Source organism: Odocoileus virginianus, chromosome 24 (assembly GCF_023699985.2).
Source record: "Odocoileus virginianus isolate 20LAN1187 ecotype Illinois chromosome 24, Ovbor_1.2, whole genome shotgun sequence".
In the NCBI taxonomy this organism is placed as follows: Eukaryota; Metazoa; Chordata; class Mammalia; order Artiodactyla; family Cervidae; genus Odocoileus; species Odocoileus virginianus.
Window position 1 is genome coordinate 7,524,116 of NC_069697.1, and position 16,501 is coordinate 7,540,616.

Here is a 16,501-nt window from a genome sequence, read left to right on the forward strand (position 1 = left end):
CTCATCCTCTGTCATCCCCTTCTCCTCCTGCTTTCAATCTTTCAACATGTTCTTTCTGTTACTGTTTATCACACATGAGTGTGAGTTAGTTTTGTTCATTTAAAAGGAAAAATTTAAATGAACTCCCAAGGTAGAAATACAATAAAGAGATCAGGTAAAGGAGAAAGATTTTAAAATGAAAGATTTTAGTAACTAAAAGATTTTTACCAACATTTTCATGTGCAACTCTATTAAAAAATGTACTTCAGATGATCTCATGCTCATAATTATAAAAGCTAGGTGAAATGCTTATCAAAGCAAACTACAAAGCCATTTATGTCATGACAAAGTGACTAGACAAGACTCATGGGAGAGTGTCAGGAATTATAATCTAACATTAGAGTTGATGTTGTTCATGGCTGGATTAAATAAATACGATTACTAAGCCATTTTTTCTCTGAATCATTGATAGGATAATTTATATGTATGCATTTCACAAAGCACAAGCAATCTTTAAATGTGTGAAAGTAATCCTACTTTGTCAAGTTTTTTTTTTTTTTTTTTTTTTTACTATATTGCTGGATATTTTATTTGGTGTTGGATATCTCTAAGGAGAGAGATTTTGACATCTTTGATACATTTGTGTATCAGTGATAAATAAGATTTATAAAATTAGCAGAGAAACAACCAATATTTTCTATTTCCTGGCATATTTAACTGACTTTTTATCTACAGTGATTGAAAAGGTCATTTATGAAATGGTCTGTGGTCATTGCCTGCTCTGATTGCAATTCTTTAACAAAATTTTTATTTATTCCATTATTATTGATACATTTTTTTCTGTATTCAATTTTGGTCCTTGTATATTTTCCTAGAAAATCACCGATTTAATAAAGTCTTAAAATGTATAATAGCATAAAATGGGCTTTTGGAGATACTGGATTCAGGAATTGATAACAGATGTGCCAAGAAACAGGATTCCCAAGTGGCTCAGTGGTAAAGAATCCACCTGCCAACGCAGGAGCGATGCGTTGGGAGGATCTCTGGGTCGGGAAGATCCCCTGGAGAAGAAAACGGAAACCCACGCCAGTATTCTTGGGCTTCCCTGGTGGCTCAGATGGTAAAGAGTCTGCCTGCAGTGCAGAAGACCTGGGTTCGATCCCTGGTTGGGAAGATCCCCTGGAGGAGGACATGGAAACCTACTCCAGTATTCTTGGTGGGAGAATCCCCATGGACAGAGGAGCCTGGTGGGCTACAGTCCATAGGGTCTCAGAGTTAGACATGACTGAGCATGCATGCATGCAGTGATGAAATGTGCCAAGAAAGAAATATTCCTTAATAAGATAAATTTTTACAGTGTAACATGGAAATTAGAAATCAGCAGTATGCCATAACTTATCTGATCTTCTGAAAATTCCTAGTCAAAATATCTCTTTATTTTTGTTTAGTTTGAAATTTCCCGAACATACTTGAACATGGGTACTTTTACCATCACACAAAAGCATAACTATAAATATACTATAAATCAAGGCTTTGTGGGACAGTGGTTTAGAAGCACTAGCATACAGCAGATATAAAAGCTGATCTCCCATACTCATGTATCTATTTACTGTATTGCTTTTGTAACTATATGACTACATAATGAATAGGCATCACAAAATATATACCAATATAGATGTGAATAAAGCTAGGGAAAGTTTTTATTTCTCTACTTCCACTTGTGGTTCCTTTTCTAGAATGCTGAATTGAATGATTATTAACATATTTTTCCTTAATTATTAAGTAATATAATACTTTCAGCATTTATGATTAGCTTGTAAGTATAGATTTTGCTACATAATTTGTGCTTTTTATTGACAATTTGTTTTTCAAATTCTGTGTTTTTGCTTCTCCTTTGAAACAATAATTGAGACTTTCTTCATTTATAGTGAATGAATGTTTCTTATTTAAGGTTTTTTCATGGATACCTAGTTTGTTACAGTAATTTGATATTACTAAATCTGACATTTAAGAGCTGATTAAAATAGTTATTAAGTGTGTGCTGTGCTCATTTGCTGAGTCGTGCCCAACCCTGTGACCCCATGGAGTCCACCAGACTCCTCTGACAATGAAATTCTCCAGGCAAGAGTGCTGGAGTGGGTTGTCATTTCCTTCTCCAGGGGATCTTCCAAACCTAGGGATTGAACCTGCATCTCCTGTGTCTCCTACATTAATAGTGGATTCTTTACCACTGAGCAATCTGGGAAGCACTCTTATTAAGCATAGCCTGGTTTATAGTAAAATATGTAAATATTTGCAAAAGTATATATTCTTCCTTTGCAAGGTTAACTTTTTAATTTGAATCAGTCTATATTAATAATTTATTCATTATACAAAGATGACTAAATTCATTCAAAAAATACATGAAAATGTCACAATTGTGATTGTTCCAGGTAAATACATGAAAAAAGAGAACTGTGAAAGAATCAAAGGTATTTGCAAAGTAATATTAATCTTAATTATGATCACATTATTTTAAACTCCCATCAGTGTATCTCTTTTGCCTAGTTGGTCTGCCCATGCTTTGAATGATACTTTCAACAGTGCAACTGCCATCACTTTTTTTCAAGTTTTATTGAGTTTATAATAAGTGTTTGCTTTAAATTGAGTCATTCATTCATTCACCAAATACTTACAGAATATCCATCATATTCCAGGCATCTTTCTTTGTACTGTGGATTTTTGTTGTTGTCATTTAGTTGCTAAGCCATATTCAACTATTTTGCAACTCCCTGGACTATAGCCCACCAAGTTCCTCTGTCCATGGGATTTCCCAGGCAAGAATACTGGAATGGGTTGCCTTTTCCACTGTGGATATCATAGTTAATTAAAAAGACAAATCCAAAAATTCCTGCTCTTACTGAACTCATTTCCTTATCTCATGGTACCATCTCTGTTGCTTTGAGGTTTGACGCTAGAAGATAATGAAAGGTCTGTATTAATTTTGGCTTGCCCTTTTTATTAGTATACCTACTCAGTGTAAAGTTGTTGACTTTTATATTTGTATTCTGTTTCCTCAAGTTTATACTTGCCTAGGAAATTTTTACCTATACTTTGACATTTTTTTTTTTTACTTCTTTCTTCCAGTTCTTTGTTGATTGTCTCTTTTATACAGAGCATATCATTCTTTTATATCCTAGACGTTCTATTTTAACTTTTATTCTGTAAAGTCACTATCTATTGGTACACAGCCTCAAGTAGGCAGCTTTCTAGTCTCTGGGGAGAGAGTGGTGTGAAATATATCCAAGGTTCTTACTTCTCTGGAATTTACCTTCATGTGGAAAGAGGCAGATCATATTTTAGATATTATTAAGCTCTATGAAGATAGTAAAGCAATCAATGAGATAAAGGGGATATGAGATAATCTAAATAAGCAAGCAGGGAAGGTTTCTCTGAGCAATTGATTCTTTCTGAATGAATATCCAGTCACTCCAAGATTTAAGAGAGCAGTGTTGTAGGAAGAGGAAAGAGCAGGTACATAAGATTTACTGAAAGAAAGCCACTGTGGCCAAATTGCATGGAGCAGGCGGGAATGATGTTAGAAGACTAGAGCCAAATACTAGAGGCCTTTGGGTTTGCAGAGTAAGTTAAGTATGTAGGAGAATGTTCAAGGCTGTTTTGTTTTGAAATGTGACCTCCAATCTGAGAACATTCAGCGCAAGGTAACCTGTCATTGTCGGTATAGAACTGTCAGGAAGATCATGCAAGAGAGGTGTCCAAATTGGTTCTGCCACTGTTAATAAATCTCCCACCTCAAATTATGTGAGCAAGAGCTAAGCATTCTTTAGAGAAGATAGTTACTCTGAGGAGGATAAGGAATTCTATGGAGTCTTCCTTTCTTCTGTAGCCACAGATGGACATTCCCTCCCACTAAGAATGAAAGCTTCCAAGAGCACATTCAGAAAGACTGACACGTGTCCTGGAGTTGGAAAGGCACTGCAACTGATGCCCCGAGTCATGCCTGGTAAAACGTCTAAAGGACAGAGGTGGGCTGGAGGAGCCTGGAGTGACGAGAGGTGACGGAGACATGCTGGGAACAGACTGAGGTTCAGTTTGGCTGTGAGTTTTTCTGCGGAAACTTCCGAGACAGGAAGTTAGGTGAGAGCCCTCTCGGACAGGGAACGACCCCAGTGATCAGACAACCTGTAGGGAGGTCCTCCTGAGGGCAGGACAGTAGGAAAGTCAAAACTGGTCCCTGGAGGCAGCCCTGCAGGAATCAGGATGCTGTGGGGGGACCGTGCAGTGATAGGATCTCCAAGAGCCTGCAAAAGCACCCCAGAGGCAGAAAAAGCAAATAAAGCCAGATTTACATATCTGACAGCAGCATGGTTCCAGGTTGCTGGACTAGAGTAGCAGCTGCCACACAAAGCTGTGAATCCTGGGAACTTCCCGCTCCTGCTGGGGGCTGGCTTAGCTGGAGGAGGAGGGAGCCACACTGGGCAAGTCATCCCCTTTCCACTTGGTGGGTTGAGAAGAAAAGAAGTGAGGGGAGAAGAAAAGAAGCTTTGAAAGGAGAGAGGAAATCAGCTTTTGCTTTATATCAAAGGGGACTCTCTAAATTAGAAAATGAGGCTTTTAGTCAATATTGGAAAGTGACTGAAAAATCTATGAACTCTAGGTGGTATGTGGGAATGGGAGTATGAAAAAGTCTGTTTCAGTCATTGCATTCCTACAGATTTATTTTTTTTTCAATAAACTGGCAGGACTTTAATAGACTTACCTATATTTTAAAATCTAGATCTATTTATTTTCATAAGTGACAGGACTAGTCTTTCTGCTTATATTTAATTTCTGTTTTTGTTGATGTTATCTGGAAAGTACATTATATTCATATTTTTAAATTTATTTGCTTTCTTACAAAGAACAATGTTTAATGTTTGCATTAATTTTAGCCACAGGAATTAATTTTTAAACTGAATTTGTTGCTTCTGTGTCTCAACTGAAATCCTTTTAAAATCACAATCTCTTTGTTCTTCCATCCCTCATGTCATTTATCTCTCAGTCAATTGAAGTATCTCTTTGATTAATTTTTTACAGAAAGTATATTGGCCTCCTAATGTCTGAGAATGGCTTGGCTTTATCTTTGAAAAAGAATGACAGTTTGGTTGAATAAATATTTTCTGAAAGTGCAATCTTTTTACTTTAAAACTTTTCTTTTTTTTAGGTATTCAGTATTGCACAGATGCCTGCTGAAAATCTGATTTGGGTTATAAGTGTATTGGTACGGTTTTGTTTTGTTTTGCCTGCATCCTTTTTATTACCAGACTTTGTCTAGGATTTGTGTCTCGTTACTTTAGTTAAAATTGCTTTAGAAAGAAGCTGAAGGACTTTTTTCAGGTTAGCAGTGCTTTCATTTTACATTTATCTGATCACTGCTTGTAATCCATCTATTGCTTCTCATTCTGAAAGCTGTATTATACGCAAGTTTAAACTCCTGTCTTGCATGAGCTGGTCTCAAGAACAAGCGTCCCCTGCTTCAAATCTGCAGTGGTCGGTAATGAAGTTATGAGTGTCTTCCTTATTGCTTCTCCTGCATTTGTGCTTTCATATAAAAAGCTCATTCTGCCTGCATAACTAATATAGATTCACTAAAGCTGCACAAGACTGGCCTTTTTGCTACTATAAAATTTTCCTCCATATTTTTTTTTCTTCTTTTAGGCCATTTCTGTGGAAATCTGGTAGGGAGTTACATCCATCTGTATTCTAATAAAAATATCTTATACAGATCAAAAGCACTTATTTTATGCAATGTTTTAGTTACACCTTTATTGAAATAGCTATATCTGTGTACTGAATGTAATGCCTAAGAAATATATGAATAGAATTATAGGCTCAAAATTATGAACATGAATTTTTTTCATTTTGATAGTCTAAAAATTGCATCTTAATGTGTGAGTAAATTTGAATTTTCTCCCAGTGAGGTTGAACATGATTTAACTTGGTGTTTATAAATAATCTTTTCAGGTCCTTGATCTTTTTATAAAGTAGGTTCTAATAGGTCACTTATAAATCTGAAAGAGATCTTTGTACAGTAAGAATGCTAATGTCACATTTTATTAGTTACTGTAGGCTTGCCACTATAACAAAGAGACTCTTAAAATAATTTTCTTCTCTTTTGTAGAGACTTTTCCTTTACATACTTCAGACTATTACATATATGATTTTAACAATGAGCAACAAAGGAATATTTACAGGCTTTCTTGGTCAAGGATTGCCTTTTTAGAGACAGTAATATTTTTTTGTTTCTTTAGTTTATCTTTTTATCTTTAGGACAGGAAATTTTTAAAAAGACAGGAAATTTCATGTGACTTGTAAGACTAAGGATGTGACTCAAAAATCACATTTTCTCTTAGGAAAAATAGAAAGTCAGAACAAATATCTATCCAACTCACATGAGAAAAACTTGACAAATTGAATGAATTCCCAAAGTCAAGAACCAAACTGTATTAAAACTTTAAAAAGTTCTTTTATAATACAAGCCTCTTTTTTTTTATTGTTATAATTTTTCATGTATATTATTCTGTAATGCTCCATGAAGACAGGGTCGACTTCTGTTTTGATCATCAGCTAATCCCAATTCTTGGCAAAATATCTGATGCATAGTATCATGTTAAAATATTTGTTAAAAATAATAAGAACATCTTGAATTTTTAATGTGTGTATGCTGTGTGTTGTTAATAGTATATTAAAAAAAAACCACATAGGTGGTATGTTTTCTGAGGCCTCGTATATCACTGAGAATTTCACTCTCTTCTGGCATGGAAGACTTGGTTGTTTATAAAATTTTTGAATTTTAAACTTATTTGCTCAATATCTTTAATAGTAATTCCAGGGCCTTTTTGACATCTTAAAATTCAAAACTACTTCATTTTTTGTCCATGGTTTATAGGCTTTGAAATGGGCCCATCTTTTTGAAATTTAAAACTTTTGCAGGACATATTTTGTTATGGATCTTATGTAATTTTGATGGGAGCACAGTGGTTCCCATTTATCTCTATACTTAATTCCTATTTTAACTAAAACAATTTTCCTCATTTCTGTTAATATTATTCCTGTTATTTATTTTTCATGCATGTTTATAATTTTTTATTTACTCTCCAGTGAGACATCTCAAATATATGAAGAAATACAAACCTTCTGCTAAAGATGGTTGTAACTAGTAATCATTTGTAAAGAGATAAAACTGGATTAATATCACACCATACTGCACAATAAATTTCAAATAGATTAGAGGTGAGAATGTGGAAACTTAAAACTATTGTGTGCTCGAAGAAAGCATGGGCAAATCGTTTAGAACCAGAGAAAGGGAAACACTTTTAATTATAACTTAAACCATTAGTAGATTTGAGTACATTAAAACTTGCTTTCTAGAAAACATTAATAAATAAAAATTATAATCACATACTGAGGAACGTTATTTGAGGCCTACTTGTTCAGTCACTAAGTCATGTCCAACTCTGCAGGCCCGTGGACTGCAGCATGCCAGGCTCCCCTGTCTTTCACTATCTAAACACAAAATGTTAATTGTTCCAATATAAATTATTCAGAGAGGAAGAAATGAAAATAACTCTTAAACATGTGAAGAGACAAAAAATCTTATTCATGATAATGCAAATAATCATTAAAATCGTATTTATAAGCTCTTTGATAAAAACCTACAAATTTGATAATAAACCCTGTTGTGTGGAAACAGGAAGGTCTAGTCATTGCTGATGGGAATGCCAAATGGTTCAACACTTATGCTGAAGAATGTGGCAAGACCTAGAAAAGTTGCTGGCCATTTACCAATTCATTGATAAGTACTTTTCTAGGCATCTGTTCCTAAGATGTACCAGTAAAAGCATAAAATTATTTGGGCAAATAGCTATTCACTGTAGTATTTTAGTGGAAAAGTATTGGAAATGGCTCATATCCTTCAGTTGGGAACTGATTGGATAGTTATTTTCTGTCTATACCATCAAATATTAATACATTGTAGTTCCAAAATGGAATGAAGAATATCTGGATAAATTGATATGTAGTAATTTCCAGGATATACTGCAGAGTAAAAAAAGGAAGATGCCAAACAATTTATATAGTATGCTATCTTTTGTGCAAGAAATATACTAGTAATATATTCATATTTTTTTACATTTATTTACAAAAGTAATCACTAGATGATTAAATTTTTTAAAACAGATACCTGTAGAACTGTGGCAATTAAATGGTTTGATAAATAAAATAAATGGTTTGATGAAAAAGTCATAGAATATAATTACTATTCCAATATTTTTGTTAAAAATCTTATATTTTTGGACTGAATATTAGATCACTTTGGAAAATAAGGGAAAGGCATATCTACTTTCTTTAAGGTGAAATGTTCACATCTTTTTTAGATTACAGTACCAATTTATTCTTAATTAAAATTCATTATTTATTTGGTTACTGGAAATTCTTCACCAAATCTGCCAGCAGGTTGACTTTGAGTCTCTTTTTCAGCATGACAATTTTCTTTTCCTATCTTTTCATGACATTTTAAAGAAAAAAAAATTGGAGAAGCTATGCATTATACTACTTAAAATTTACACAATAATTAAATTATGAATTTTTAATTATTTTGTCTTTATATATTTCTGAGATCTGACAAGATAAGTGCTATTCAGTCTCCTTTTTAGAATGGTCTTCTTAATGGCTGAGTAATATTCCATGGTGTATATGTACCACAGCTTCCTTATCCATTCATCTGCTGATGGGCATCTAGGTTGCTTCCATGTCCTGGCTATTATAAATAGTGCTGTGATGAACATTGGGGTGCACGTGTCTCTTTCAGATCTGGTTTCCTCGGTGTGTATGCCCAGAAGTGGGATTGCTGGGTCATATGGCAGTTCTAATTCCAGTTTTTTAAGAAATCTCCACACTGTTCTCCATAGAGGCTGTACTAGTTTGAATTCCCACCAACAGTGTAAGAGGGTTCCCTTTTCTCCACACCCTCTCCAGCATTTATTGCTTGTAGACTTTTGGATAGCAGCCATCCTGACTGGCGTGTAATGGTACTTCATTGTGGTTTTGATTTGTATTTCTCTGATAATGAGTGATGTTGAGCAATTTTCATGTGTTTGTTAACCATCTGTATGTCTTCTTTGGAGAAATGTCTGTTTAGTTCTTTGGCAAGGCGAGGGTGGGATGTTTCGAGAGAACAGCATCGAAACATGTATATTATCTAGAGTGAAACAGATCACCAGCCCAGCTGAATGCATGAGACAAGTGCTCAGGCCTGGTGCACTGGGAAGACACAGAGGAATTGGGTGGAGAGGGAGGTGGGAGGGGGGATCGGGATGGGGAATACATGTAACTCCATGGCTGATTCATGTCAATGTATGACAAAAACCACTACAGTATTGTAAAGTAATTAGCCTCCAACTAATAAAAATAAATAAAAAAATAAATATATAAAATGGTCTTCTTAACCAAAATATTGTGAGAATGCTTTTAGAGTTGAGTTTAAATATGATCCTGACTGTCCATCATTGTAAGAGAGAACCAGTCTCTCCTGATGTTTACCACTGGGTACTTTTTGTGATATCCAATTATGTATACCCACTCTAAAAGTGGGGATTCCAACAGAATTCTTAGAAACACATTTCAGTAACTGATAATCCTCATCATCAGGGAAGATTTTTATATGTCAGTTCAATCCCTATTGTTTCAATACAAATGAACTACTTGTGAGACTATCCCTCGTTAATTGAGGTAGTGCAATATTTTGTTGTATCTCTCAAGATTTATTTTTCTGCTTATAAAACTTATTGCTTCTTTTTCAACTATTTCTCTTATATGCTTCAAAAATAATGAAGAGTATGTTCATCTGAACATATATCATTTTATATATATATATATATATATATATATTCATGAAATATTTCATGAGATAAATTTAACAGTAAGTTTTTATGGAGCTTAGATAACTAAATAATGTGAAGTGATTTAGTTAAAGGAATGTATGAGTACTGGAAAGTATATATGAATTAGTATGTTTCTGTTCAGTCACTAAGTAGCGTCACCTCTTTGCGACTCCATGGACTGCAGCATGCCAGGCTTCCCTGTCTCAGAATTGCTCAAACTCTGTGTCCATTGAGTCAGTGATGCCATCCAACCACCTCATCCTCTGCTGCCGCTTTCTCCTCCTGCCCTGAGTCTTTCCCAACATCAGGGTCTTTTTCCAAAGAGTTGGCTCTTTGCATCAGGTGGCCAAAGTATTGGAGCTTCAGCTTCAGCATCAGTTCTTCCAGTGAATATTCATGATTGATTTCCTTTAGGATGGACTGGTTTGATCTCCTTGTTCTCCAAGGGACTCTCAAGAGTCTTCTCTTGCACCACGATTGGAAAGCATCAATTCTTCAGCACTCAGCCTTCTTTATGGTCCAACTCTCACATCCATACATCACTACTGGAAAACCTGTAGCTTTGACTATATGGGCCTTTGTTGGCAAAGTGATGTCTCTGCTTTTTAATATGCTATCTAGGTCTGTCATAGCTTTTCTTCCAAGGAGCAAGCATTTTTTTAATGTCATGTTTGCAGTCACCATCAGCAGTAATTTTGGAGCCCAAGAAAATAAAGTCTGTCACTGTTTCCATTGTTTCCTCATCAATTTGCCATCTATTTAATGGGACTGGATGCCATGATCTTAGTTTTTTGAATGTTGATTTTTAAGCCAGCTTTTTCACCCTCTTCTTTCACCTTCACTAAAAGGCTCTTTAGTTCCTCTTCACTTTCTGCCGTTAAGTGTTTTATCATCTGCATATCTTATGTTGTTGATATTTCTCCCAGCAATCTTGACTCCAGCTTGTGATTTATCCAGTCTAGCATTTCACATGATGTACTCTGCATATTAGTTAAATAGGCAGGGTGACAATATATAGCCTTGACATACTCTCTTCCCAGTTGAATTAGAATGAATTTTGTTAAATATATAATGTCAGTAGTTAAATGCATAAAAGGCATTACTGATAATGTGAACATTTTTCTAATGCATATCAAGGCATATGTGGTTTGAAATTTTGACCTTATATTACCATAATAAGAGGAAAAAGTTTTTTAAAAATTTTATTTTAAAAGAACATTATTTTGTTTCTAGACAAAAATTTGATAGCCCAAGATAAATTAAAAATGAAGTTTTACTGATATCATATATACATACTTGAAACATTGCTTTCACAATCAGCTATCGAGATTTGAAACAGATACATACTTTTGCTTGTTTTAACTTATCACTAGTTTTAATGCCATGTAATAGATTCTGAGTTAAAGTGTATTGGATTTAAAAAATGAATTTATTCATTTATTAAAATCAGCAAAATATTTTTGTTATGAAAAGATTCTGAAGCAAGCTGCATCAGTGAAAGATTTAGTTTCATATTAATCTTTCATTTGTTTTAAACTTAATCAATGTGTTCCTTGAACTAGAAATTGCTAATGTCTGGATCACATCTTCTGCCTATAATTTTCAATTCAGTTCAATGAATATATAAATGACTTTTTCTCTTGATAACCCTCCATATTGGACTGTAAAGGATTATTTTGCTTCAAGGGCTGTTTATCAGTAGAAGTATAAGCAGAATATAAACTTATGTTTTCTACCAGTACAGCTCGTCCTGGGTCTAAATCTGTGAAGGATAACTATTCCTTCTTCACAGATTGCCAGTGACCAAAGGTGGGGAGGGGAAAGGAGCCTCCAACAGTGAAGTAGAAGAATTAGGTTTTGAACTAATAAGCATTGAGTCTACTGTGATCACCCATCATGATTAAAATCAGAAATCTCTCAAGTGTCACTAGTTTAAATAGGTCTTTTTGTTTTATAAAATCCAGTGGACCATTCAGAATGACTAGATCAGCTCTTTCACCTTATCACTGCAATAGTGCTCTAATTCAGGCATTGTAAATCAGTTCTTCCCATGATCCTACAGCCTAAGCAAAACTTAGTTTAAATATGGGAAAAGTGGATATTGTTAGTAGAAACCAGAAAGAGATATTTTATGCATTACTTTTACTTTTCCTCCTTCTAATTAACTTGGACTTTTCATTGAAAACAGATTGTAGAGATGTTCTTTGTGTGATATGGGGGAATGAAATACAACGGATGCTTGACTCTGAGATTTAAAAGCTTCTTTACAAATATTGTGCCATTTCATTTTTGGAACAAGATACTGAGAGAGTAAATGTATTTATAGATAATGAAATCTGATTGTCAGAGAAGATAAATTTAACATGGTTCTTCTGATTCCCAAAATTGAGAGCTTTAGTTTCTAAGCCTTCCTTACCTACTTTTGACAATAAAAGGAAAGAAAGGAGTAGATGGATTTTATCTGGGACATACATGTTTTATGTGGGTGCTGTATATTCATTCGTTCAATACGAATTTGTTGAGTTCTTATTACGATATGGTTACAGAAGATAGGCATTTGGAATACAGTGATGAACAATGCAGATAAACGCCTTGCTCCAGAAAATTAAACAAACCTATATGCTAGAAAAAGTGCTATGTAAATAGACTTCTAATTTTGGCTAAGACATGGTATCTCATAACACACCTATGTTCCACAAGAGAACAAAAAGAGAAGTCTGATTTTTAAAAAATATATTTAAAAATTGTAGACACTGAAGAGCAACTGAGAATTTTGTTGACATAATCATTGAGAAATAAACAATTATGGAGGTTAAACCAACCAACATTTTATAGCTCTTTCATTTTCTCACAATTTTAAATGTGAGGCAGAAGGACAAACACAGAAAAGGCCTCTACTATTAGGTAGAGAAGTAACACAGCTTCAGGCGGCTTTCTGGGAATACAAAGACAAAAATAAAGCATAAGGGGCCTTATCTCAGTCAGATGGCTGGTACAGAGAACTGATGCCAATACTCATCAGTTTTTATTCCAGATACTTGCCAAATTTCAAAGCTAAATGGGATGAAGGATGAGAAACCAAGAACAAGCTATGAAATTTAAAAAAAGAAAAAATCAGTAGTCTCTACCTGTTAAGAAAACTAGGATTAGAATTCAGAACTCAGCACTAAACGTTCCACATATAGCTGGAGGGCTACATGTCAAGGAGTTTTCCACCTATGCTTTGTTCTAAAAGTGTATGGTTTTAAATGTTACATTCAAATCTTTAACTCATTTTAAGTGGTGTGTGTGCGTGTGTGTGTATGATGTGAAATAGTGGTTGAGTTTCATTCTCTTGTATGTGGCTGTCCAGTTTCCCCAATATTGTCTCTGAAAAGGTAATTTTTCCTCCATTGTGTTTTCTTTGTTTTCATTTTAATATAAATTGACTGTTTATGCGTAGGTTTATTTCTGGGCCCTCTATTCTGTTCCATTGATCTATGAGTTTTTTTTATGCCAAGGCCATATTATTTTGATTACTATAGCCTTATAGTATATTTTAAATCAGAGAGCATAGAGTCTCCAGCTTTGTTCTTCTTTCCCAAGATTCTTTAGGCTATTCTTAGTATATTCAAGGTCTTTTGTGGTTCCGTACACATTTCAGGATGGTTTGTTCTAAATCTGTGAAAAATGACACTGGAATTTTGACAGGGATTGCATTGAATCTGTACACTATTTGGGTAGTACAAAAATTTTGACAGTATTAATGTTTATAACTCATGAACACAGAATATCATTTATTTGCATTTTCTTCAATTTCTTTTATCAGTGTCTTATAGTTTTAGTGTACAAATCTTTCACCTCCTTGGTTAAATGATTCCTAGGTATTTTATTCTTTTTGAAGCAATTGTAAATGGGGTTATTTGCTTGATTTCTTTTTCTAGTTTCTTATTCCTGTATAGAAACATGACAGATGTCTTTATACTGATGTAAGATCCTGAAATTTTTCTGAGTAAATTGATTAGTCTTATGTTCTTTGGTGGACTCCTAGGGTTTTCTATATGTATTATTAGACCCTCTGCAAATAGTGACAGTTTTAATTCTTCCTTTCTGATTTGGATGCCTTTCCTTACCTTTTCTTGCCTAAATGCTCTGGCTGGGACAACCAATACTGTGTGAATAAAAGTAGAAAGAGTGGGCATCCTTGGATTGCCCCTGGTAATAGGGGAAACGTATTCAGCTTTTCACCATTGAGTATGGTGTTAGTTGTGGGTTTCTTATACATGACCTTTATCACGTTGTATTTCCCTCTATATCTACTTTGTTGAGAGTTTTTATCATAAATGGATGTTGAATATTTTCACATGCTTTTTCTGCATCTATGGAGATGATTGTATTATTTTTTCTCTTTTGTTAATGTGGTATACCACGTTGACTGATTTTGATCAGTCTTTAATTGAACCATCCTTGCATCCATGTAATAAATCTCACTTGATCATGGTACATAATCCTTTTAGTATATTGTTGAAGTCAATTTGCTAATACTTTGAAAATTTTGCACCTGTATTCAACAGTGATATTGCGCTGTAATTTTCTTGTCTTATGGCATTCTTGTCTGGTTTTGGCATCAGGGTAATTCTGGCTGTATGATATGAGTTTGAGATCATTCCTTCCTCTTCTGTTTTTGGAAGTTTGAGAATGGTTGGTGTAAATTCTTCTTTGAATGTGTGGTAGAGTTTACCAGAGAAGAAATCCAATCCTGGGCTTTTGTTTGTTGAAAGGTTTTTGATTACTGATTTAATGTCCTTGTTAGTTATTTGTCTGTTCAGACTTTCTATTTCTTCAGGGTTCAGTCTTGGTAGGTTGTATGTTTCTTGGAATTCATCTGTTTCTTCTGTTTTGTCCATTTTGTTGGTATATAATTGTTTGTAGTAGTTTCTTACAATGTTTTGTATAACTGCAGTATCAGTTATAGCATCTCTTTCATTTCTAATTTTATTTATTTAGGTTTCTCTCTATTTCTTGGTGAATCTAGTAAATGGTTTGTCTGTTTTGTTTATCTTTCAAAGAACCAGCACTTACTTCCAATGATTTTTTTTTTTTTTTTTGGTGAAGGGGTGGAAATTTTATTATTGCATGAGAATTAGATACTTGAAAGAGGGAAATAAAGGACAGTGAAAACTGATATGGCCAGATAACCAAGGAATTAAATAATTGGTTTAAAGGCATTCATATCCAATACATGCTAAAGACCAGCTGCTACCCTCACTTAATAGAAAGCATGTATACCTTTGAGAACCTCATCAAACTCTGGTCAATGAGTTAGATCTTTAGAACCAGATTCTACTGGTTTTACACAAACAAAACTATATAGTATTCATTTCATTCAATTGGTTTAGAGCAAATTCATATTCATTTGAACTGAATTGTTAAAATCTTATTCTATCTCAGAAAAACTGCTAAATATTTTATTTTTAATTATTTCATTTAATCTTCATTAAAAATCTTCCTAGAGGTAGCATCAGTTTTGAAATCCAGCTCTGCTTGACGATGGAGCAGACTTTTGTCATATAAAATATTCTGAAGAATAAATATTATTGGCAGATATGCTGCTAGGAGATTAGGTGAATCCCAATAGGACATGAATGAATGTTTTGGTTACCTAGGGGAATAGTGGAGAAAACCTTGTTAAATGCCATACTGTATGCATACAAAGACCTATAGGCATATTATTCTCATCCTATGTATAAGGAATATGATCCTTAGTTGATCAGTCACAAAGGTAGAACCAAAATTCATACCACAGTTTTCTGTCTCCTAGTTCAGTGTATCACAAAAATTAAATTGCATAGTTAAGTTGGCTATATTGTTAAAAGGCAGGCTTTAATTGAATAGGTCTAAAGTGTGTCTGGGATTTTTCGTTTCTAACAAAGTCCCAAATGACGAAGGTGTTACTGATTGTTTCACACTTTGAGTATAGAGATCCTAAAGAGAGTTGAACACTGAGATACTGAAAAGATGATAAATGCAAGATTAACTGTTTTGAGTATTTGGAAACATTACAAAAGGAATAATTGAGTTCTCATCCTTTATTTCTACTAAAAGATGGTAAAGCTCAGTACACAGCAAATACCTTTATTCTACTTCTATGAATAGAAACAATCAGAAGGTGAACATTAAGTGATAATTAAAACAATAAACTATACCATATCATATTCCACTAAGGCAGTAGGGGTGTTGGGGGAAAATCCTTGAGTCTCAGTAGGTTTCTGCATATGGTTTCCATGTCAGTTCAAGTAGGGGTTAGCGATGCTTTTTCTACCATAAAATAAGAAGTAATTTTGGGCACTGAGGAGGAAGAATGGTGTTTGTGTTGTTTTTAAATTAAGAGCCTATTAGTTGCTATGATTGAGTTATTCATATGCAACTGAAGAATCCAATTTTATTTTTCTTTACTGTGGTTATTATAGTCAAAACCAAGAAACCATTATTTTATTTTTAATTATAGTTTTTCAGTTTTGTGCATTTCATTTTTGGGATGGGTAGGGGATGGGGAGGGGGGGGGAAGCTGATAGAGTTAACTATGAGTTTTTACCCCAGGGTAAGTGTCTCATTTTGTAGAA